Source organism: Protopterus annectens, chromosome 16.part0 (genome assembly GCF_019279795.1).
Source record: "Protopterus annectens isolate FY-2018-M chromosome 16.part0, PAN1.0, whole genome shotgun sequence".
In the NCBI taxonomy this organism is placed as follows: Eukaryota; Metazoa; Chordata; order Ceratodontiformes; family Protopteridae; genus Protopterus; species Protopterus annectens.
The window spans coordinates 239840359-239867300 of NC_056750.1; the positions used below are offsets into that span (position 1 = coordinate 239840359).

Consider the following 26942-nt stretch of genomic DNA (forward strand, 5'->3'; position numbering starts at 1 on the left):
TTTTAGGCTTGCGTTTAGTATTATTCTGAAAGTTATTATAATATAGTTTTTGTCTTCATGTATTTGATTTTTAGTATGGCTGCAAGTCATTCTAAAGTTTTCAAGATACTGAGATGTTTTATATTTTTGCCATTCTTTCCACGTGTTTATCTATCTTGCATTTCCATTCTGCTCTTTTCAGATAGTCAAATCGTATTATTTGTCTTTAGTCTCTTCCTTCTAGAATGTGCAAGTCTATTTAGAATATTTAGAAAAGTTATATTGAATTAATTTACAGCATTGTCTAAGGGAAGAATTTCTAGGAAGTTCCAGTTAATAGATAATAGTGTAGTACTAAACATTTCTGGGTTAAACATGGAAAGCCAAGAGTAGCAAGGCTGAGCATAATGGGATTCCCACCTCAAGTCAAATCATAACTGAGAGCAATCAGTTTATAGCTAGTACAAAGCAATCGACAAAGAGATACAAAGTAAAACAGGTTTTCTGTCATTTCCTGAGGCTAGATAACTGGCATATGCAGTATAGTCTACTGGTCAAGAAAAAGGGACAGTAGGCAACTTAGTAAGAGGTCCTTAGAGTGTGCATATTGTTTCACAGAGACTTTCAATCACAGAGCAGGCATGTATTTGACTGATTAAAGTTAATATACAGCAAGGTTTTTCATGTTAAATGTGCTTATATTATGCAATGTCAACATTTTCAGTAAACTTGTAGAAGTAAGGCTTGTGGCAGAGCTCTTGCAGTATCGGAGTCAGATGTAGTGATTGCAGGCTATTATGTGATGACAAAATTCTCAGTAAACTTGCAGGAGTAAGGCCTTGTAGCAGAGCTCCTGCAGTATCAAGGTCAGATGTAGTGACTGCAGGCTCCGTTCTATGAAGGAAGATAGTGAGTGAGTGTGATGTGAAACATCTTTGTTTCATCCACTTTATTAAGCAATTGCAATTGTCAAACCTCATTTTCTTCCTGAATATTGAAAAAAATACTTAATGTTACAGAATCAGTGGCTGCACTTGGTAGTCAGCAGTCTACATCTCTCTGCTCTAGACTTTCAGCTCACCCCAAGGTGAACATCATCAATGTGTGCAGAACATGCACAAATGTTAGACAATGTGAGTATAACAATGTAAATACTTGCAGTGTCATAGGATCATAGGAGGTTACTAGGCTATCACCCTGGAGGTTATGTCAAGCCTAGCCATTTCTTCCCACTATAATACCATACCCAGGATAATATTTAGTAATGACTTCCCATGTCCAGGAGGGTTGTGGGCACTATCTCTGGTAAGAGTTTACGGTGCCCCATCCCTCATCCAGGCTCCTTTTGAATGGTGTCACACATGTGCTCTGCTTTACATAGACTGGCAACCTGTGCCAAAGATGTGACAGTCACTGGGAGACAAATCTGTCTCTCCAGCATGTCCTATTCAAGCCACAGGCCATATTTAGTTTCCTGGAATAGGTAGCGCTAGTCCCATTTGATTTATGTATGTGCAGCAAATTCATTAGGTTTGGGTCGAAGATTGTTCTGTAAGCCAGGCATAAGTCACCCCTAGATGTCTATATGATACAGAGTATAGTGACAGGGACTTTAGTTAGTTTGTTTAAGGCACATGCTGGAGTCCCTTTATCTTCTTTGTTAGAAATTTCTGAGGTCTCTCCAATTGCTGCAGGTGCTTTGTACAGTACATGCCAAAAGAGGCATTATACTCAATTATGGGTCTGATTAGTGATCAGTATAGATGGGTTATAACCTCCTTTTGTCTAGAGGTGATGCCTTTGCTAATCAAGTGTGCTATGTAGAAAGCCTTCCATGCTACAGTAGACACATGGTGATCAAAGTTAAGGTCACAGTCAACTTGTGATCCCAGGTCCCTTACCACTTCATGGCTACTTAAGGTAATGTTAATTTGATAGTGTGAAGGGTCATTGTTTTTATCAGAGGGAATGATGTTGCATTTCTTGGCATTCAGTTTGAGACCATGACTTAGACATCAGTTGTTGATCTGCAAAAGACCCTAATGAAGTATATTAACATCATCTGGGGATTCAATAATTGCACCTAGTTTGCAGTTATCTGCAAACCTGGCCAGCCACAGTCCCTTAGTGTTGGCGTGAACTTCTGAGAAGTATATACCAAACAGTAGTGGGTCAGCACTGACCCTGTGACACCCTGCTGGTGACAGACCTGCTGGTTGAGGTGGAGTCACCCACTCTGACAGTGTACCCAGTCTGTGAGCCAGTTTGCTGTCCATCTTAAAACAAAGGGATTTACATTCAGTTTGCTAAGTTTATCGGTTTTGGCTGAGTGAGGAACTGTGTCAAAGGCCTTTAACAAGTTGAGGTACAAGGTTTGCACTCATCAATGGCCCTGGTCAAGTTTTGGAAGAAATCCACCAGGTTTAACAGGCAAGATCTGCCTTTAACAAAGCAGAATTGGGCTGGATCCAGGGTTTGAAGGTTGCCTGTGTCTTTATTTATGAGGTCCATGATGATACATCCCATGGCTTTACAGAGGAGACTGATCAGACTTACGGGTCTATAACTACCCATATCTGTTGCCAAGTCTCCTTTGTGGAGGGAAATAACTGCTGCTGTTCTCCATTTCACAAGAACAAAGCCTGTGGTTAGGCTATAATTAAACATGGTACATAATGGTGATGCTAGCTCATGTTTTACTTTATTTAGAAAACAGCCTGGATTGCCATCTGGTCCCATAGAGGCTGTATTTTTTGCCTTAGACAAGACTTTAATAACCTGCTGTTCAGATATGTATTTATTTATTTATTTGTTTGTTTGTTTGTTTGTTTAACATTTGTTTACTGGGAAAGTCGGACTTGGAACAAGACAATTTTCAGTGGAGGCCCAGGGAGAACACTCCAGTCACATGTTTTTGTAGGGGGGATGAAACCAGAGCATCCAGAAGAAACCCAAACAAATTCAAGGAGGACATGCAGACTCCACACAGAAAGGCACCACAGCTGAGAATCAAACCAGAGAACCTCTTTCTGTGAGGCAACAGTGCAAACTGCTGCACCACTGCTCCGTCCATGTATGGTGTAGAGGAAGTTGGGGCTGAGGTTTGTGCTAAGTCTGGAGAGGACAAGCTTGTGAAATTTTCACTAAATCTCTCTGCTAGCTGGTTTGCTATCTCTGTGAGATTGGTGTGTGTGATACCATTGGTCACCAGTTCAGCTCAAGCTTGGGTCCTACCTTATAGGCTATGTACGTAGCTGTAAAATGCCTTATGGTTATTCTTGGCTGTGATTTCTAAGTTTTTCTCAAAGATGCCCTTAAAGGATTTGATTTGTTGTCTTATTTGCCTGTTGAGGCTGAGGAGGGTGTTTTTCCATTGTTGGAGCCTTGCCTTAGTTTTCTTAGAAAGCAACTTTTTGCATTTATTGTACAGTTTATTTATGCTGGATGTCCACCGGGGGGGGCGGGGGTTGTTTTGGTTTGGAGCTCTTGCTTTGATTGTCTCTGGATCAGCTGAGTCTATACATTTATTCAAGTGATTATGCAGGGCTTTAGTGTAAGCTTCTGTGTAGTTATCACTTCCAGCTGGGGATGGGGCTTGGAATGCATTTATACCTTCCTCTAGGATGGTATAGTTTGCCTTGGTGAAGTTTTTTAGTCTAACTTCACTCTTTGTGAGTTCTGGTGATAGTGCCAGCTCAAAGGAGACTGACTTGTGGCTAGAGTTTTCTAATGAATGTCTGAGAGTTGTGGTGGTGCATCTGTTTCTCATGTTAGTGAGGACCAGATCGAGTATGTTTGCTCCTCTTGTAGGAGGGGTTGGACAATTTGTTCCAGGGCATTTGAGTTAACAATGTCAAGTAACTTTTGTGCTAGTGAGTCAGGGCTAGATTAGGTTTCCCAGTTGATGGTGAGATAGTTGAAATCCCCCATAATCAGAGTGTTTGGCAATATTTGGATTGACTCCAGTTTGGTTAAGTAGGCCTCATGCACATCATGATCCATGGAGGGGTCTCCATAACTAGCTATGACTTAAATGGGGGTCTTGCCCACAGTAATCTAAACTTGTAATAACTCCATGGAGTTGTCCAGTCTAACTAGAAGAGAGGTGAATTTATGTCTAAGATAGAAACACCATCTCCTTTGGTTCTCACACATGTGTTTTGCAGTCTAAAAGTGTGGAAGGCATTGTAGCCTTGCAAGGCCAGGGTGTTCTCTGAGGTCTTGAACCACGTTTCTATGACTGCACAGACATCAACATCCTCCAGTGATTGAAGTGCTTCCAGGATGTGCAGTTTTTGTTTCAAACTCCTAGCATTTAGCAGCATAACTCTTATTTTGTTATGACTGGCAATTCTCACATTGGCAAGTTTGTTTTCGAGATCTTGCCAGAAAAGGCACTATGGGGGAGGCAAGAGCCTTTGCCAGCAGTAGGAAGCCCAATGGGACCTGGTCCAAACCATCTCTGACAAAGCAATGAGGTTTGTTGACCAGGTCCTCCCAGGCTGACACAAAATGGATCCTCTTTGAATGACACCAAAAACTAAGCCAATTATTGAAATCAGTTATTTTTTGTTTGTACTGCAGCATCATTCTAGGTTAGGTTAGTGTGCTGCTCAAGGCTAGGGTCATATCTGCCTAGGACACATATTCAGAGAGCTCAGTCATATCTCTCTTCATATCGGCCAGTGAGGTATGGCTCAGGTCATTCACTCCAATATGAACTATAACAGTGTCATAATAGTACTTTTTGCTGAGAGACCTGAGCGCTTACATGATTTGATGAATCCTGGTGCCGGAGAAGCAGCTGACTGTGACTTTCTCCTTGTCCAACCTGGTGAGTGGGACATCTGTGTGTCTCAATGTGGAGTGTCCAATGACAAGAAAATTTGGTTTTGGAGTGTTATGCCTTACACGCTTGATAGGTGAGACACTGGTGGTGCTGTGTGTCATGGGTGCTGTGGGAACTGTGTTAGTTATAGCAGTCTTGTGTTTTGGAGGTCTCTGGTGTTTTGGTAAGTTTTTTCAGAGGACTGCAGCATTTGTTGATTTGTGTGTCTGATGCATACTGTGTGTATGAGTGGTGGTACTATGTGCTTAAGCAGTGGTGGGTGCATTGGCAACCTCTTCGGTGTTACTGTTTCAATTGTGAGAGAGAGCAGGGATTCAAGATTTTTGGTGTAAATACATCTCTCACACTCCATACTAGCATGATTTATTAGTAGAGGGTTATCAGTGTACATGAGGCACTTGCTGCACTGCCTCAGGAGGGCCAAGTCCACAAGGTTGGCAGAAGAAACAAGGGTAGTCCAACTGTTCATAATGCTGGAGTTGAAGAACTGTTATCACAATGGGGGTGCTTTCACAGCTTCACTAGTAATGCTTCTTTGACTGAAAATGTGCTAAAAATGAGGCCTACACTAGTGTGATACAGCTGTATCAAGGGAAAAATTGTCAAAATTATCTGTCCGGCTATGGCGCACAATTGCATGGCAGTGAGTGGTATTGTGTGATGGGTAAATAAGCAGAAACCCACTGAAATGTGGGACTTAAATACCAGAGCTTAAATCCTAAAAAATAAATAAATAAATAAATAAAAAGTTCAAAAGAACCAATGAGGGTGCTTACTCCAAGCACTAGACCAACTACCCTTAACCAGACAGGTTCCAATCAGCATAATCCTCTCACTAGAGTGTAGAAGGGCCCCTTCCAATCAAAGATGGCCTAGAAAATGTGCTCAGAGCAAACAGCCACTACAAACACGTCTAGATGCATCAAATCGGTATCTGGACTATGCTACAGCTACTAGCTACACTATTTTAGGTGGAAAACACTAAAGAACTGTTTAACACAGCAGAAAAACAACAGGGAGATACCAAATAAAGAACAAACAAAGCAGATGCTTTACAAACAGAAAAATTGCAGTAAATGCTTTACAGACAGTGAAAATAGCAAGAAAGCTTTGCAAATGGTGAAAACAGCAACAAAATCTGATTTAACAGGCCCAGTAAGGCAGACATTTGCAGTACAACAGTGCACTTTAGTTTATAGCAATAAAATACAGTAAAAAAGTAGGTGGCAGACAATAAATAGTACAATAAATAGCAAGAATAAGCAAAAAAGGTAACTTTTTTTGAAAGCTTAGAAGCCTCTAGTCATCTGATATCTCAGCACAGAGTTGTGGTTGGTAGCCCTCCTCATTTCACCTTGATTTAAACAAGCAGAAACCCACTCAAACATGGGGCTTATATACCAGAAGCTTAAAATCAGAAGAACCAATTAGGGTGCTTACTCCAAGCCCTAGACCAGTCACCCTTTACCAGACAGGTCCCAATCAGCACAATCCTCTCACTAGAAGCAGAATTTAATGTTTTCTTTCTTTCTTTCTTTCTTTCTTTCTTTCTTTCTTTCTTTATTTTTCTGCTAAAATGAAAGTTCCTAGAATCCCTGTTATAATCAGCACATAAGCTAATTAAAATAAGTTAGCAGAGGTTAATATAACAAAACTTTAATAAATAAATATATATATATTTATATTTCTTTTTTTTCTAACAATGGCCACCCCATACCCTAGCAACTGTAGGCCATAGCAAATCATCTAAATGTCCCCTATTATAATACACCACTGCTGATCACATACAACAATGCTACACAGTGTAGGGGTGGAGGAACTTGCAATTTTCATAATGAAAGTTGGTATGGCGAGACCTATAATGACATTGTCTCTTGGTTGCATGTCCTCAGAGAGAGATCAATAGTGCTAGGTGATATCTTCACAAAAAAACTGCAACAGACAAATCAACTCCATGTTGGTATGTGTACCTGGAGTCTGTCACTGCACCTTTGTTAACTGAACTGTAGTGCTTTCCACATATTATGCGACAGCTGTGACAAAGGATAGTGCTAAGGACCACTGCTAAGCTGCCATACAGTGGGTATTTCCACATGCGATATGGTGCACTGATCCACTGCTGTAGCCACTGGGGTGTAATCCTGGTATTCTTTGTGACAGGAGAGTCCTTACAAATGGGGAAAGCTGATAGTGAGGTTGCACCATCACCTTGTACAGCAGATGGAGTGCCATGCAGGATGGATACATATAGTGCCAGCATGTCACATGATTTTGACTCCATAAGTGTCTCAGCATCATCATCAGATTGTGCAGAGGTGCTGATAACCACCTGTTATGTTGTCCAAACCACTACAGCTGTCAATGTAGTAGTAGTCTGCCCTGTCAATACACAATATAATGCATACCAGAGTGAATTTTAATTCTTATGCCAAATATAAAGCCCGCTGGTATGCATGCAAATAGTGGCTGTGCAAATTCAGGCATACTATAGAGATATACTTCCACTGCCTCATATCTGTTTCTGAACTCCTGGTGTATCCATGGAAAGCATATACAATGGTATTTATGGCCTACCTTTAGTCTGTATGTACACAAGTACTGTATAAACATTTTGGATTTGTTACTAATTTATGTCACCTCCCACTGAGATCCCTAGAAGTTGGACCATCCAAACTCTTGTTTGCATTCCTCCATATCTGATAGCTATGGTTTTATGTCCATGCAAATACACTAGAAATCCCACCACATTTGTTAACAGTACAGTGGTAAGTGTCCCACTTCAAAATTGTTGACCAGTGCAGCTAAACTGCATGACTTACTGCTGGGACATCTTATCATAGCATTTTTATGCCTCTAACATTGCTGTATTGTACAATTATGCCTCCCCACCCACAACACTGATATTGTGGACCACTATCTCATACATAGTTCCAAAGAAGCTGGTCAAAACCCTTTTACTCTTACAAGCACCCCCATGATTGCTGTATAATTGAGACTCAGGGACTTCATTCTCAGCTAGGCTAAAATTGTTCAACCTCTACTGTCCACCCAGTTTTCAGGCCACAATGACACCTCTGAACATAAAATACCTAGCTGCAGGTTATTGGACTAACAATAACAAACAGTGAGTTTCCAGAGGACTACACAACAATACAGGTTGAGACAGACGTGGGAACACAGTAGCTAAACCACATATGCTACTTACATCACCTTTAAAATATATAAGATGGTATAGAGTATAGGCAGTCATAATATTGTGTGATGTCTTTGGGTACCTCCTTTTTAGCTACATATCTTAGTTATGATATATGTTGAGTATATTACATGATCCAGTCCATCTACTTCAAACAATAGAACTGGTCACCACAGATCGCAATCAGTTACCATCAACAGGCTTCCCCCAAAGCCTGACCTAGTCCTTTATTTTCGCTTTTGGTCTCATGCTGGGGCATTACTGTGGGCAGCTGTAGCTTATACTAGTTTTTTGCTTTTTTTTATGCAACTTAGTTTATTCATTTAGGATTACTGTTTCATATCACACTGAACCTACTAGACTTTTTACTGTGTTATTTTTTTAACAAAGCATGATTGATATGTGACTAGTCAGTTAGAATAAATATGGATAAGGCCTCAGGATTTAAGAAATACCCCAAATATGGTCATAAAACTCCATTCCAAGACATACATGACTTATGTACTTTATGCCTTGGCATGGAACATGTAGATGTACCTTGTGCAATTTGCAAAATGTATTGGTCCTGAACTATTCAGTAAGGTAGAAATAACCTTTCACTGAAAGGTCTTCTGCCGTCTTAGAGCAAAAACAAGGAAGGCAAAAGGAAAGGAAAAACACTAGAGGAAGACAGCTTGCAAAAAACGGTCAATAAGGGCCCATTTTCCCTGAAAGTTGTCAAAGCAGACTAGACTCCTGATAGGTAGCTCACCTGCCTTGAGTATGGACAACCATTGACTACTGGGGTGTCCTAAGTGGAGGTCACCATTCTACCTGAACCCACTACAATGAGAAGCCATGGATGCTTGCCTTTGGAGTGGGAAATTTCAGGATGTATACAGTTTAGGCCCTACTCCCCCTTCCTCTGTAGCAATTAAGTCACTAGATTGGTGTGGAGCCCTTTGGTGCACTTGGATCAGGACCAGATGGTGAAGGCCTTGGTCAAGGGACAAATTGAATTTGGTGTTCTCTCCCCCTCCTCCTTTGTTTCAAGGGTAGCTAGAGAAGGACCTGTAACTTCTTCCTCTTGTACTCCATCTCTGTGTACTATTTCAGTGTCAGGAGCTTTGGAGTTGAACATTCTTCATGTGACATCTATGTCAGCACCGATAATATTTCACCTATTAGCAATGACAACTTGGCATCAGTGTCCTTGACATGGCCCCTTCAGTGCCTGGCCAGGTAGGTATGAGATCACCAACATTGACAGGCCAACTCTGGTTGTGTGACCACTGTCTTCAGTACCATTTATAGTGTTGGCATCATCAGTGCTTGAACCCTTGGTACTGAAACCATCTTTGGTACATGCCACAGTATCAGCACTATACTTTAGTAGTATTAATTCTGCATCAATTTCATGTGAGTCACATTGGCTATAAGACCAATAGCTTTGCTGTTAACAGTCTTCACTCCATACACAGACACAGTTCCAAAGCAACTTCTTAGGTTGTTAGACTTTACAGAGACACATCTTTTACACAGCTCACTCTTTGACATCTCTTAACACCTCTTAACCAAGGACCTTGAGCCTATCATCACTTCCCAAGTAAGGGTCACTGGGAAGGTTCCTCTTCAAAATACCATTACACTCTACTTCAAATGTTGCAAAAAAAAGGAAGTACAAGATGAAGAAAGTAGACACTCAACCAGAGGGAAAAAAATTGCAACGGCTAACTTTCTTCCTAATACTTAATGTACCACTAGCCTGAGCTCTAAGCATGCACTCAGTTAGAGGGATTCCCTTTTATTAGGACATACTCTCTAAAACCTTTTACTGTCCTGTTGGCTATACCTTGTAATTTCTGACTTTTTACTTTTTTTTTCTACATTTTACTGTCTCTACCACAAAAAAGATTGGTGTACCTAAGCCCAGCTTTGTTTTACATTAACAGACAGTATCTCTAGATATCAACCTTAAGATACATCTCAGTGGTCTATAAGAATCTCTTTGTTTGTTTACCAAGCAAATACGTACCTGTACAGTTCTTACTGATAGTTTTTCTTGTTCTTACCCCACTTGCATGTGTCAGCCCTCACCCTAAATTTAACTCATTCTATTTTTCAGATTTAACATGCTCCCCTAACCAGTCACTTTCCCAACATCCTTTGCACCATATAAATATCTACCCCAGATACTACAATATCCGTCTTTTTCTTTTTGCCCCCATTGCCTCCATTCTAACTGTGTGCATTTGTTTTAAAAGCCAAAATAGAACACATAGCTGCTATTTGTTTCATTTTGTTTATTCCCTGGTTTCTCCAGTATGATACATTGCTATCAAGACTACAGTGGTTCTGTGATGCTGGCCTAGTGTTTGACAGTTCTAATTTTGAGTACATTTATAACACTGTCTGTAAAAGTTGATATGCACTCAGAGTACACACAGAGCTCCTTCCTTTGAATGAAGATGCTGGCTTTATAACACTGCTTTAAATGATTTTTGTGTAGCAATTTTTTTACCTAGGTACTGATGAATACTTTGGATGTAATGTTTTTGATAATGCTATGCAAATTATCTGAGATGTGTCTCCAGAGCAGTTGCTCTTACTCCTTCAAACTTACTGTGGCTAGAACTGAGATAACCTTAGTTTGTATTAGTTGAAGAGTTATAACTCTGTGTAGTTTTGCATATTTGGAAAGGCTATTAATATATGTAGTACCATCAGAAAGAGCAGCAATTGTGACATTGTTTTTTTTTCTTAATAGTTAACTGTTTCTTTGTTCAGTGGTGAGTACGGCCTCTCCCACTGACCACTATTTTTGTGGGCTCTGCTTTTCTTCTTCCATCTGAAGTCCTCCCTCCTTTCCCTTTACTAATGCTTCAGCTTCTCCTATATCCTTACTTGCCCACTGTCTCTGTCATGACAGTCCTATAACTTCTCTATTCTCTTCTCTTTCTAATGACTCCTATTTCTTATTATCCTACAGCCCACAGACCTTCCAAAGTAAAGCCAGGGATAATCCACTTTTAAATAAATCAAAGACTTGGTCTCTACTATTTAAAGTATGCTACATGGTGCAGCTTTCAATTATCCCACCTAGCCAACTTGCAACCAATAAGGAAAGGTAGCTTCCATTCACAGAATAACTACAGCACCTACCTGTCGAACCACAGCAATACAAAGTATGTTTTTTTTCAATTATAGCTTCTGGGATGGCTATAAAAATAGAACTGTAGCAGCTAACTTTCTTGCTAATATCGAATGTATCACTGGCCTGATCTCTAAGTGAACATGAGTTAACCCCCATATTAGGATCTACTCTCCAAACGTTTTTACTGTCCTGTTGGCCATAACTTGTAATTTTCAACTTTTTACTTATTTTTTCTACATTTTACTTTCTCTAGCATGGAAAAGATCAGTGTTTCTAAGTCCAGCTTTGTTTTACACTAACAGACATTTGGCAGTATCTCCATATAGCAACCATAACATATATCTCAATGTTCTATAATAATTTCTATGTTTGTTAATATTTACCTGTACAGTTCTTATAGATAGTTTTCTTGTTCTTACTTCACTTGTGTGGGTCAGCCTGCTCCTTTACCCTACCCTACCCCCAAATGTCACCCACCCCACTTCTACACTTACAGTTTATAAAGCTTCACCCAACCTTCAGAACATCAACCAGGATATCCCTACAATTAACCTCATTCTCCAATCTACTTCCTAACTCCTTCCTCATAGTATGCACCCCTATAATTACAACCAACTCAACAAACCAACATTAACTTATCCCCCTTAAGACTAAACTATCACTCTATACCTCCTCTAAACCTTTCACACATATCCTAAAAACTAATTGTTTCTAAAACTGTGCATTACCACTCTATTAATAATCATGACCTTTGCAACATCACCATCACTTCAAACTCCAATAAAGTGTAACCCATCAGCTACCTCCACCTCCACTTAACCATCTCACCCTAGCAGCTTCTCTAATATCTCACCACAATTATTCCACTCACCTACTACTCAGCATGTAAGCTCCTAACCACTGTGCACACTAAACCTTACCTCTTTCCCCTTGCATCTATTATGTCAAAAAAACACGCTTTACTCCTTTCAAATTTCCTTTTTGCTTCAAAGCAGAGGCATCCACCCAAATCCAGGTCCTTGCACCAACCCTTTCCCTAGAGCAGGTACTAAAAACCTAAATATAATGACCCTTAACCTCAGAAGTCCATTCAATAAAATAGCCTCCTTGCATGCCTGGATAGATCAGTATAAACCAGACATCCTAGCCTTAACCAAAACCTTGGTAATTCCTAACACAAAAGACTCAGGAGTCTTACCTCCCAACTTTGGCATAACTAGACTGGACAGAACCCATAAGAAAGGTGGCGGTGCAGCCCTACTTTACCCTGCCTCCTTTAATCTAACACCTTTTACTAACAAGATCCCTACATTTGCTAAACCAAAATGCTCATTTTCTTCCTTAACCTTAATAGAACCAGATGTATCTGTATCATAGCACTGTATATTTCCCCAGGACAAAATATACCCATACTCAAAGATATACTATCCTGGATATCGCAAGCAATCAAACATTAGACTATCATTTCGGGAGATGTCAATATAGACTGGCTATCTCTCCATACCTCTCAAACTCTTACAGCAAAAAATCTGGAAGAAGTCACAAATAATGGGGGGACAAAGGCCCAAAAATAGGAGCACTTTTTAAATATTGCTCTTACAAGCTTAGACAGTTGATAGAATAACAGGTTTTGCATTAGTATGAATTTTCTGAAGGATGTTAAGTCTGAAAATCAAATGTCTGCCATTATTTTCTGACTTTGGTCCTCTATGATTTGCCAGTGATTTGCCAGAAAACTACAAATTTATGAGAAATGGACCAAAAATATGAGTCAACAATCTGGACATTATGTGAAAATCTGGACAGTTGAGAGGTATGTATCTCTTGCATCAAAATTACCAACAAACAGTATCAGCCTCTATGTTTTTCTCAAATGGTAAACTGTCTTATTCGGTACAATAATGGTCACACCTAACAATCTACTCTAGACTTCCCATCCTTCTAACTTTTCCTCTACAAGCAAGCAGTACAATATTTCAACACCATTTTTCCACAAATACTTGATTCTCTTGCTGCATTACACACTAAAAGAATTAAAAATAATTATGTTCCTAGGTTAATCAAAGCAAGTTAAAGTCTAATGAAAAAAAGAGATATAGCCTGGGATTAATTGAAAACAAACTAAAAATGAAGAAATTCTATTAGTCTACAGACAATGTCGCAACCAAGGTAAGAAACAAATAATCAAAGAAAAAGAATTATATTACACCCACCTCCAACATGAGCACAGAACTAGCCCTAAAAGATTCAGGTCTTCCATATCATCCCTACTTATTCATGGTCAGTGATCCTGATAATCATTTCCCTAAGATTTTTTGAGAAGGAAATGCAGACACGAGTCAAAGATCGATGGACAGTTTTATTGTGACTGCCAGTAAATGAGGTACTAGTTTGGAGAATAGGTCTGTTCATGCTATGCATGGATATAAACATTTTTTGGAAAAGATGGAATATTAATGGAAACAACAAGGTAATAATCTGTCTCTGTTGGTATGTGTCCCATGGCAAGTATGTCCACAGGACCCATTGTTGGAGTTAGAAAAATTAATTTTTAAAGACACCTCTGTTTTTCTTAATATCCAGAGTTTGCAATGCTATGTTGAATTCAATATATCTCCAAGGGGTCTCCTGGCTGTCAGGGACCCTGCTACACCTTTGACTTGGCCAGTGAGAAAGATGTGCAGTTTAAAGCCAGGTGGATTGCTGCAGCACACAAATTTTCTATGGAATGGGTTTCTTTTCTCATCAAAAGGGACTTACTGAAACAGAAATGACTAAAAGATCAAATTTCCTCCCTAAGTTCCAGCATTTCTACATCTTTGGGACTTAATTGTCTTGGTAGTTTTTTTGTCTGATATCAAAGAATGATTATGGAGCTTTGAGGAAAATATAGTAGAAAGGAAAAAAGGAAACATTTGGAGGGATCTCAAAGATTATGAATGTAAGCACACTTTTGACAGAAGAACCAATCAGAAAGCAGCTCAATATCACATGAGTTTCCAGCGGCAACAACTAGAAGGTCATGTTCAGGGGCTTTTGTTTAAATCATTGTAAGGAAATTTTACTTCTACAGAGTGGGAAGAAGAGGAGGATTTCCCTAACCTCCCTCCATCCCAAAATCCGGAACAACTACAATGAACTTTTCATCCAGGTGAGGGCCAAGTCAATAATTACAAAAAATGATAACGAAATAGTGACTTTAATAATGGACAGAGGGGGGCAATTACAAATGTAACAAACGGGGAAAGTGGTACTAAAGGTGATGTGTTTTTTTTTCTGTTTCTGATAGTAGTTATGTTGTCAATCTATCCAAATGTAATTTATCAATGATAGAACAGGATGTATTGAACTGTGGTATTAAGTTCATTCCCAGAGTTTTACCACGTTTGTATTTATTGAAGGGGATGTGTTGATCAGTGAGGAAAATTTATTTAAGACTGCATTTTTCTAAGTCTGGTTTGAATGATAATACTCAGAATTATGATATAGATGATGATGAAAGTAACTTAAGTTTTTATTCTTGTGAGTCAGAAATAGCTGTTAATGCATATTGTTTATTTAATACTGACCACATAATTTGTAAAAGTGAATTCATTCCACCTTTTAATCACGGAGCAGTGCAGTAATTTGCTTCAATGCTAAATTATGGTATTGAAAAGGAATGTGCTCATTTTTTAAGAGTATACATTGAAGCAAATTATAATTTTATAAAAAAATGAATGGCAAGCATTGGTGTCTTTAAGCAATAGGCGGGATTTAATTTTTAATCCCTCAGATAAAGGTAATAAGTTGGTAATAATGAATGTAAATCAATATTTAAAAATGTGTTATCAACACTTAAATGATTTACAAGTGTATAGTAATGTTGATATAAGCAAATATCATTCTGCTATAACATAATTTAATCAATTGGTACAGAAGGGCTATGGGTTAGGATATTTTTTCAAAAGAGGACAAAGAAAACATTTTGACACTAGCTTATGCATTTTATTAAATAACAGCTTTTGGAAAAATTCTGTGTCTTTTTGAAAATTAGAGTCTTTTTGGATACCTGGCAGTGTGTGGTTGTTTTCTATTTCCTTTTGGACTGTGGTATTGGATCATCCCTACTTAACCCTGGGACAAAAAAAGAACATTGCCCTTCTCCTGATGCCCCTCCTTCTTAGACAGCTAATGAGTTCAACAATCACTTTGTACAGTCTATAGCTGACCTGATCTCTAAAACCCCAACTCCAGCCCTACTCCCACTACCTCTACAACTACACTCAATCATGACTCTTCATCTATCCCTGACTGTCTCCACCATAACATCCCTAAACCCCATTCTGAAAACTCTGCCACCTTTTCCTTTCAACCCATCCCTACAAGATTCAAAAAAAGACTACTGTTAAAACTTAAACCTTGCTCTACCTCTGCAGATAACCTCCCACCTCAGTACCTTAAATTAGCTGCTGACTCTGTTGCATACCCAATACATATACTAATCAATAGATCTATCTCAGAATCATTTGTTCCCAACTTTTGGAAAATGTCTCACATTATTCCATTTCACAAAGGGAAAAATTCTACATAGCTTGCTAACTTCTGGCCCATAGCCATTCTATCTCCCATTTATAAAATACTTATAAAAAGGCATTCACCAACAACTGATGGAATACTTAATGGCAATACAATATACTCACAGATACACAATATGGTTTTCGCCCAGGCCACAGCACATTGACAGCCCTTTTATTCTTCACTGACTCTGTAAATAGGGCAAGAGATGCAGGTCACTTTGCATCAGCCTTATTTTCTCAACCTACCACAAGGATTCAACACTGTCTCTAATTCCATACTCCTGAACAGGCTCTCTAACCTGGGATTTACACATCCCACCCTACAGTGGTTTAACAGTTATGTAGCCAATCCAAAACAAGCTGTTAAATGGTTAAATGAAATCTCTCTCTTTCTATATAACCCCATTGGTGTCCCACAAGGTTCCATTCTTGGACCTTTATTCTTTAGTATCTTTACAAACAACCTGTATACTTCCTCATGCCTAGGAGCACTCACACAATATGCAGATGATTCCACTATCATCTGCACCTCTGCTGCACTTCCCGATTGCTCTCCATCATGCAACAAACCTTCACTGCTGTTGAAACCTGGCTCTCTAACTCTCAACTATTAAACCTAAAAAATAAAAAAATAAAAGAATTCCTTCTCTTCCTGCCAAAAAATAACCCTGTTTACACAAATCAGTTCAAAATACATTTGTCAGATAACACCATCATTGAAAGAGTCCAACAATCGAAACTGCTAGGAGTCATCATCGACAATCAACTTAAGTTTGATCTCCATGTCCAAGATAATATTAGGAAAACTCACCAGAAAGTAGGCACCCTCTATACAAACACTTCTGAACACATCAACAAAACCAACTCTTGCTAAAACTTTCCTGCTTCCCTACCTACTATATGGTGTGGTGCCACTCTTCTTACCAACTTATAGTCCCCTATTAGATCCAGAATGACACAGTGTTACAACAAAGTGAACAAATTTGCCACTTACTCAAAAACCTACATGCCTCATTGTAAAACATTACATATGCTTCAATGGCTAGGACTCCCTAACCACCTCCATTATGTCCATCTCTTAACCTTATACAGCATCATCTATAAACCCTTAACCTGCCCAACACTGAACCACATAGTCAACCCCAACATCCCCAACAGAACTCTTAGGTCCAAAGACAAAAACCTCCTTACTATCTCCAAGACCTCTAAACATCTGGGACACAGCCTATATTCTTACTCAGTTACAAACAATTGGAACTCTCTCCCCCTATCAACCAGAACAACTCCTAGCCTGGAAGCCTTCAAAATCTCACTAAAACATCATCTACATAATTCATGGCTGTACTTGTGCTCTACTCCTGGATAACTTCACCTCTGCTTTATCTCCTCTGCCTCCAAGATAAGATTGTTACTCCTTTTTCTTTCCTCCTAACTCAACTTGAGATAGCTAACACCACTTTCCACGCTCTTCTCTCTCTCCACCCATATTACCTTCTCTAGTCTATAATAATGTAGTAGCTGACTAATATCACACCACCCTGTCAGACTGAGTTTCTTGTACTTATCTCCCATGTCTATTGAGCATAAAAATGTATAATATTGTATATACATTGAATATTTTTGTATGGTTAAATGCTGTGATGTCTGTGTCCATACATCAACCTACAACCACTTTACTGTATATCAAGCTAAGATGTTGTAATTTGTTTGTAATATGTTAGAAAATCATGTTCTATAGTTGGAGCTTTTCTCCCTGGGCCTCTACTGAAAATGGGTTCTTTTGACCCAGAAGGACTATCCCAGTAAACACATGTGAAATAAATAGATAAAAACAAGGTTCCTACAGTAGATCCTGTGGGTACAGTTGTCTCAGCTACTAGATACAATGGGATCAGGTCATTCTGTTATACAAAATGTTTCATAAACATCATCAGTGGTGCCTTTAGTTACCCAGTCTAGAGAAGGATGTCCCTTCCCCCCATCTCACCACAGTCACCATGAATATACCTGTCCTGGAAAGAGGAAGCACTTCTTAAGACAGATGGTCCATGGAACTTAGACTCAACAGGAGACTACCATGCACATAAACATTCTGGAGATGAGGATGATTCTCCTTGTACTGCAGGCCTTTCAAGACCAACTTCACAAGGGTGCAATCATAATGCACTCCAAAAATATGTCAGTAGTTTGGCATGTCAACAAACATGAGATCTTTTCCCTTTTGTTGAGATCCATGAGGCTATGGGAAGATCAATTCACAACACTTACTGACAGCAAAGCGCAACACCAGTGACGCCAACACCTTAGCAGACAAAGTCAGCAGATGACTTCTGACATCATGAGTGTTCCCTGACTCTTGTAATAGTACAGATGATTTTCTGTCACTAGGGCACATGTTGGTGCAATCTATTTGCATCCCTGACCGATGTCAAAACAGCAGCTTCTTTTCACTCATCTCTTCCCAAGGTCTGACTTCCTAGAATTATATTGTCCATCAGTGGTCTCTGGGTTAACTTTTTGGCTTCTGTGTGATACCCCTAATATGTCAATAGAAAGCCAAGATGTAGAAGGCCAGAGATATTCTCATAGCAGCCTATTGGCCCTGAAATTACTGGTTTCCACTACTGTGGCTTCAAGTGATAAATAAACCTTTTCTTCTAGAACCTTATCCAGCTCTCCTGTCTCATCCATCTGGCAAGCATCACATGGCATTTTATTCCTTCAAGCTAACTATATGGGTTTTTCCAATTCTGTGATGGATAGGGATTCTACTTGCCTTCCAAAGGTGGCCCAAATTCTGACAGCAGTTCAGAAACCATCCACTGGAAAGATACACAATGGGATGCAGCTAATGTTCTCTGTGGGCATCTCTGCAAGGAGTGGGTCTGTTCATTTTACCCATCCCAGATATTCATCAATTTTCCGCTAACATATTTGACAAGGGCTCAAGCTTTTCATCTTAGAAGGTACACTTAGCAGCCATTTCAGATGTTCACCAGGGACTTAAGTCCTTTGTAAAACCTTTTTAATGGGCACCATCTTGCTGTGACTGCCCTTTACAGATTTTGTTCCTCCATGGGACCTCAACGTTATTTTGGATAAACTGATGGATTCATATTTTGAGCCACTAGCCACAGCAGAACTAAAATATCTGTTAAATAAGACCTTATTCCTAGCAAAAGATACATCATCTAGTTGTGTTTAAGAATTACATGCCTATGTTGTCTACCTCCATTTTTAGCCTTTCATAAAGACACTGTCACACTCAGAACCAACCCAGTTTTCATGCACAAAGTATCATCAGACTTTAGCCTTAAGCAAGCCATTACTCTGCCAGTTTTGTTCTCCAGGTTTTCAAAGCTGAATATAGTTTACACTGTCTAGATGTTCACAGACAGATACTATTCTACTTGTTATCAGAAAGGAGGATCAGATTTTCATATCTTCTGCTGTAAATAAAATGGGCCAAAATATTTGCAATGCTACCTTGTCCAGGTGGCTTTAAGAAATGCTTCATTTACTATTGTGTTTCCAGAAACAAAACAATTCCTGACAAATCAAGAGCTTATTCCACAAGATCCATGGATATATCCCTGGCCTTCTTCTGAAATCTGTGCTGCTATGACATGGGCTTCACTGCACAATTTTGCAAGACACTGTAACCTGGTTGCAATCCCAAAATATTGATCTTTCTTTGAGTCTACAATGCCTCATATTATTCTGTCATAATGCCAATCGAGACATAAAATTAGGGACTCCGTCCTGCTGTGTGATGTGGGCAGGTTAGATCATGCAAGATATGAAAGTTATATATATACTATAACAACAAATCTTCATGATCTATGTTTATCCACTTCAACATAGTCTCCTTTCCTTTCTCTCTTAATTTCTGTAACCTCCACACTGACCTAGTAGACTGTACTCAAAGCCTTTAGTGGGAGACAGATTAAAAACAGTGTTAGAAATGTACTTATCTATATATTTCATTAGTTGTTCCTGGCAATATAATCAAGTAAGTAACAAACTCAAAATGGGGAGGAGAGCGGAAGCAAAGTACATGGTGTGAGTGAGGAGAGGAGCTGGAGCTTTAGAGAAGGACTGCTGATGTCAAATGACAGCTGCTCACAGCAACCAATCCTACTGCCTGAAGAGTACAGACTGATCATTTAAGATGGAGGACTTATCTGGAAATATGCCTACAACTACACTAAGTACTATTCGATTTCAGACTGGAGTATATAAACAGTTTAAACTCTGATATAATATGCCAAGAGAGAGAAAAAAAATCTAAAACTTTCAATAATTAATGGATTAGATTAAGTAATTTTGTTATATGCACAGTAAATTATATTCAGTAATGGTCACCAGTGATACAATGTTTACAATATATTTTTCTCATTCACTTTGCCTGCCATCTATCTTGCTACTGCCACCTAGTCACTCTCCTTCAGCAGTGCAAGAGCTTATAACACCATCATCCCAGCAGCCTTGAAGGGTATTTTCTATTTTCTGGTCTGCCCCTTTCTCCATCAGCTGTTCTGAGGGCTTGCTAGCATTCCATGAATGCTGCCATACAGAATGGTTTGATACATATATGCATATCTATATATCTATATGTATGTATATATATATATATATATATATATATTGTATTTATATACACACATATATATATATATATATATATATATATATATATATATATATATATATATATATATATATATATATATATATATACACACACACACACACACACACACACACACACACACACACACACACACACACACACACACACACACACACACACACACACACACAGCTCATAATGCTGCACGCCTTTCTCTCTAATAGGTGTTGGCACTCACCCACACCCTTCCCAAGCTTGCTTCATCACCCAAGCTGTTAACTGAACTTAGCTCATCTGGGTCATATTCAGGGCTTCATTACTCTGTGGTACACAGATGGGGGTGAGACTGATACCTGCATTTTTTTTCTAAAGAAAGCATGTAATCATTTGGGTTTCATGTCAAATGTTTTACAACATCTGTTGATCCTTCCTACAACCAGCAGAGTCATGTGCCTAACATTTTCATTCCATATAACCAGGCTGATTGCATACTATATCATGAAACATCAGAATCTGTCCAAAAATGAAAAATGCCAAAGATGGCTGCTAGAGGTTCATTGATGTAGTAGCTGTTAGACAGTGGCAGCTAGAGCCTGGAATTATGTATGATTAGGATTTATGATTTTTGAGGGTATGTGATTTTAACCTCTTTTACAGTTTAGATACAGTTATGTACACAAATGCTCCACTGGATTAAACTCAGTACTGAAAGCCCATATCACTGACAGTAATGGAAGAGCTTCCTTCAACATCTCTACACATAACTAACATTAGCTCTTTTGAGTACATTCTTAGTAAATGTTATTGTTAGACTTTATGTTTAAAAATAAAAGCTAAGAATTGTTTAAGTAGACAAGTAAATGTCCAAAGTCATATAAACTGTTTACCAAGAAGTATGTCAAATGTTTTCAAAAGTGTTAACTGTATCAGTAATAACCACACAAAGTTCACTCTGGAGATCCAAAAGACACAAAGATTTAAATGATCCCCCTTTATGACTTATTGTTTCTTCAGAGGGTTCTATTACTGCTTCCTTAGCAAAATATATAGATGTTAATTTAAAGGCATTATCTAACCAGGGTGTTACAGTGCTAAAAGATTCTTGGGATTTTCTAAGACAGGTGAATCCTAATCTTTTTTCCAAAAACATTATTTTTATAACCCTGGATATTGTAGATTTATTTGGATCAATACCACATGATATTGGTCTTTTGTGGCTAGACGAAAGTATGGCACACAATGGTAGTTTTTCAGTTGATGTATTTAGAACCTGTCTTTTGTTGATGGAAGTGATTCTTAAGAATAATTATATGTACTTCCAAGGGGAATTTTTTAAGCAAGAGAGGGGAGTGGCCATGGGGGCCAAATGTTCACCCACATACGCCAATATTATACTTTAATGGTGGGAGATAGTATCCATAAATAATAGTGAATTTGTCAACTGTTGGGTCTTTTATAAACATTTTCTTGATGATATAGTCATTTTTTGGATTGATACAGTGGAAAGGTTTTTTGAATTTTTAGCCTATATTAAAAGCACAACTAGCTTTTTGGATTTTACTTACAATTTGAATACTGAAGAGTGCATCTATCTTGATGTTTCTTTGAGTAAGTGTGATGATCATTTTTCTTCAAAAATATACAGGAAGCCCACATTCTCAAATTCCTACCTTCATTTTTCTAGTGGGCATCCCTTTGCCCAGAAGAGAAATATTCTCAAGGGGCAATTAATTAGGATCAGCAGGATGACATCTGATGACCTTGATTTTTACAAAGACAGTGAATATGTTATGAATATGTTTAAAGAAAGGGGATACCCAGTTTATCTTATTGATGAAGTATATAAGGTGGTACTGGAGGGTAGAAAAGGGAGATTTGCTCCTATTTTAGGACAGGATGATTCCAGTATCTTAGTTAACCATGGAAATTCTGGTAACAACCACAGTATTAACCCTAGTGATACTAATAATTTTTCAAAAGCATATGTTATGGATTATACAGGTGATGCTGCAGTACTTAAAACTGTGATCAGTAGGGAATGGGATAGGTTTAGGAAAATTACAGATCTTGAATTTATAAAAAAACAGTCACTCAAATTTATATACAGGAGGGACTTGAATTTTAAAAATATGTTTGAATTTGGGGGGACTACGAAAATCAATGATGGAATTCATAGAATTGGTACACACAAGTGTGGTTCTTGTTCCTAATGTCAATACATCAAAACTGGTGCTAATATTTTAATTCCTAGTAGAAATAGATCTATTTCAAGTACTAAATTTTCAAATTGCAACACACAAGGTGTTGTATATATTGCCACATGCCATTCCTGCAATTCCTTCTATGTAGGGAAAACCGAAAGGAAGTTTAAAACAAGAATATATGAACATTACTATGAGATGAAAAAATGTAATGTAAACAACACATTGTTTCGTCATTCCCAAGTTTGTAAGGATTCCGTATATTATTTTTTTGTCTTGGAAGTTGTTCCAAAAGAAATCAGGGGTGGCATGTGGGAAACAAAACTTGAGTATAGAGAATTATTTTGGCAGATAATATTGGATGCAACTAAAGAACCAGGCTTGAATGACATGCTTTCCATTGTACCAGTTTTAAAGTTAAGGGCTGCTAAGTTGTAACCTATCGCATTATAGTTTTTAGTCCTCTAGATGGCAATATAGTATAGGATTTTAACAAATTCAAGTGGTTATGTGTATATAATATATAACAAAAATCTTACAAAACAATCTATGGATATATTTATTGTTTTTAACATATATAATTATATATCAATATTATATGTTTGTTTTTAAACAATTTTTTGGATTTTAATAAAGTTTTTTATAAATGTTTTAGTTATATATGATGTTTCTACATAGAGTTTTGAACAATGAATTTTATTGGTGGGCTACTTTAATTGTATAATTAATTTGATTAATTAATTAAAGTAATACTATATAAGGAGGGTGTATTTAGTCCAAGCTGATGTGATTTCTGATGAAGGTACTCGAAAATGTACTTTTTGTGTACAAAGCGTTACAATAAATTACCAGGATTTTGGAACTTTTTTCGTGGTTTATACCTTATTTGTTTTTGCAAACCGAAGGAATTTATGTTGTTGTTTTGGCAACATTTGGTCTCATTCCCTTTTTTGGATCTCCAGAGTTAACTTTGTGTGATTATAGGTAACGAGTGTTCGCTCTCATCTCCCTGTTTGGTTTTGGTAACTGTATCAGTAATACTGTATCCTTCTGACATGAGAGATTATTCTAAACAGCTGAATGGCAAGCAAAAATAACAGTTTAGAAAGAATTTAAAGGCTCAACATGCTTGAGTATGCTTTCATTTTGACAGTGCCTACTGTAGGGATATTGGCTAAAAGAATATGCTTGTTTAAGATTTTCACTCTTCAAATTCTGTTAGAGACTTAGGCAAATATGACAAAAGGCTTTAAACATCTATCTCACTTGGCACTCTCCTACAGTGATCTGGAAACTAATATGAAAAATGACTTCAACACTAATAATTACCTACTTTATCAATAACAAAGTTCAGCTGAAGCCAACAAAATCTGCAGTTCTGTTACTTGGCACACCCCGTAACTAAGATTTTTCCCAACAGTCATGATTTTCTGACCCTGACAACAGCAGGATTCCACACCAGTCTTCTTTCATTACCTAATACTGCATGTGAATCACTCAATGAACATTACCCATCACACAGAACACATACCTGACAATATCCTGAAACAAATCAAGTTTTGTTACTCAGTCTTCAATCACCCTACTCTTGAATCCAGGGAAGCTTTTCACAAATGTGTGCTTCTTCCAAGCTATAAAGATCATGTCTAAAGGAGTGGAATGACTTTTTACAAAAAAGGTCATTTCACACCCATTAAAAATTAAAAAAAATGCTTCTGAACATAGAAGAGTAAATGAAATGAGCCAAGTTTATGGCCCAAATATTCAAGGTTAGGCAGGAAGCTCTTGCGTAGCTAAGTAATTTTGAATTAGTTATATAATTGTCAAACAGTTAAATTAGCAGTCTGGCAATTAATTAAAAAAATACAATTACCTATCTAAGCTAATCAATATAAGTGAAGCTGAACCCCAAAGTATTAAAAGCACTTCCTGCCCATCCATGAATATTTGTGCTATAAACATGGCTCAATACGTTTTGTTTTCCATGTTTGAAATAAATCTTTTAAACTTTATATTCTTTAAAGGCTGCAAAATACAGTTTTCTTTTCATACAAAAATTATTCACATGCATAAAGATGCATGCAAAAGCTATTTTGTTTAAAAAGAAAAATCTGTTTCATATGTTTAAACATGATTAAGTATGGCCACCCTCTAATTACCTTAAACTCTGTTCACAAGACAAGCATCTTCCGGATTAACTTTAACAAAATGTTTTTCTTCAATAATCTTTCCCCTAACAGGCAGAATCTTTGCATTTTCTTGTGGAAGGCAAAATGGTTTTCAGTCATAACCTTCTGTGTCAGATTTCTGTTTAGCTGAATGTGGTTTTAGTGGAACATGTCATTAAGTCAACTATTCTAGTATGAGTTCTCACTAGGGATGTTGCTGAGTGACTTTGGGAGTAGTAAGGAGGATGTGACATGGGAAGCATCTGACATTGAGAGGTGTGGAATATGTAGCCACCTACATCAGTACTGTTATATAAATTTACTTTGATCCTGTATTGCATTGCTTTTATGGACATGTAGCCTCCCACATTAGGATTGTTATATAAATTTACTTTGATCCTGTATTGTATTGACTTTACAGACATGTAGCCTCCCACATCAGTAATGTCATATAAATTTACTTTGATTCTGTATTGTATTGATTTTACGGACATGTAGTCTCCCACATTAGGATTGTTATATAAATTTACTTTGATCCTGTATTGTATTGCTTTTACAGACATGTAGCCTCCAACATTAGGATTGTTATCTAAATTTACTTTGATCCTGTATTGTATTGCTTTTATGGACATGTAGCCTCCCACATTAGGATTGTTATATAAATTTACTTTGATCCTGTAGTGTTTTGATTTTACGGACATGTAGCCTCCCACATTAGGATTGTTATATACATTTACTTTGATCCTGTATTGCATTGATTTTCTCATTATACTTCTTAGTGTGTTTTTAATAGAAGTGAATAATAAAGTGGGTGGAGTTTGATTTCTGTTCTCCTGGTTTGGATGTGCTCTTTTAAATTCTTTCATGTTAGCCTTTAAAACCCTGAGGTCATGTTGATTGTGTATATTTACATTTTAAAGAAATATTTTAATGTACAGTACAGGGTGGTATGTTTATTTTTTATGTAACAAAGCGGTTTGTGGATGTTTACGGTCATACCAGATGAATTTTGGCAAACAAGCAATCTTACAGTGCTGATAATTTTTAAAGGTTTTGTTGGAAAACTATGTCTTCAATGTGCTATATTTTTAGAACTATACTTTGTCAGTTGTGATTTGCGCAAGTATGGTATTCAATTTGCTGTTAGAAATGTCTTATTTGTGTTTTGAAGCTACAAATGTTCCTTGTTTTAGTTTTTCTTTGAATTACATTTTCAGTGTTTTTTATCACACCTTTCTTTTTGCCCTTAAAGACAACTCTGTAAGAATTACAACAGCAAAATAGAATGGTAATAACAAATTGTCATCATTATCATTGTGGTCCTATATCCAGTGTGCTGATGTATAAAGATACAGCAGATTCATCTTCTCTTTAATTTGTCCAAAGCTATCCATTGTGGATGCATCATTCATTAATGTCTACACTTGCCTGGACTGTTTTCAGACAGAAATATAGATATCCAAAAATGCAATATGGCAATATCTCCACTGACAGTGTTCTGAGAACTGTAAATGTATTCTTGTAAATTATTAGGCTGTAATATGAATGAACAGATAGGAGTGGTGCTGGTGTACCCATGTTGTGAAACAGTTCCTTGCAGTGTCACAAAAATTGTACTACCATGTAAGCATTCTCTGTGATTCCTTTAAGATACCATCCCAGTGTGTATGTAAGTCTGTAGTATTTGCAAATAGGACATTCTTTAATGAATATAAAAGAATCAAACACTGAAAAAAGAAGGGATCACAAAAAGTGACATTTATCTTTGTTAAATTACAAATCCTTGTTCACCTTGTGAAGATAAACTTTTCCAGAAGGTTTTGTGTAGAACACTTACCACAATCCATGAATGGTCCAGTAATTTAGTTTGCAAGCTGGGTTGGTTTTAAAGCCATCCTAAAAACACAAGAAGAAATATCATTTAGCAATGCATGTTTAATATAGTCATGACTATGAAATATGCAAAATCTGACTTTCATTTAAAACAAGCAATTATAAAATCACAACAACTTGGTGCCCTCCAAAGGAAAAAGTCCTACCTTACAAATGACGCTAGAAAAAAGATTGCTACAACTTAGCTACTCCTCACCTTTCTGCATGGCACAGCTTGCTTACTGACAGTCCTTCTATAACGTGCTCCCATTTTTATAAATGTGCAACCACCCAATCCCCCCTAATGCTACAATAAAGTAGTGACATTTGCTAAGACTCAATTCAAAAAATACCA

The 26942-nt window shown here is 37.7% G+C and overlaps 1 long non-coding RNA gene across 1 annotated transcript in view; it reads right to left on the reverse strand.

The window, feature by feature from the left end:
* Positions 1–26634, reverse strand: part of LOC122790362 — a 216063-nt gene extending 189429 nt beyond the window's left edge. The window contains exon 1 of the long non-coding RNA XR_006363003.1: positions 26553–26634. This is a non-coding gene — a long non-coding RNA (uncharacterized LOC122790362). The remainder of the gene's footprint in view (positions 1–26552) is intronic.
* Positions 26635–26942: the final 308 nt, after the last annotated feature.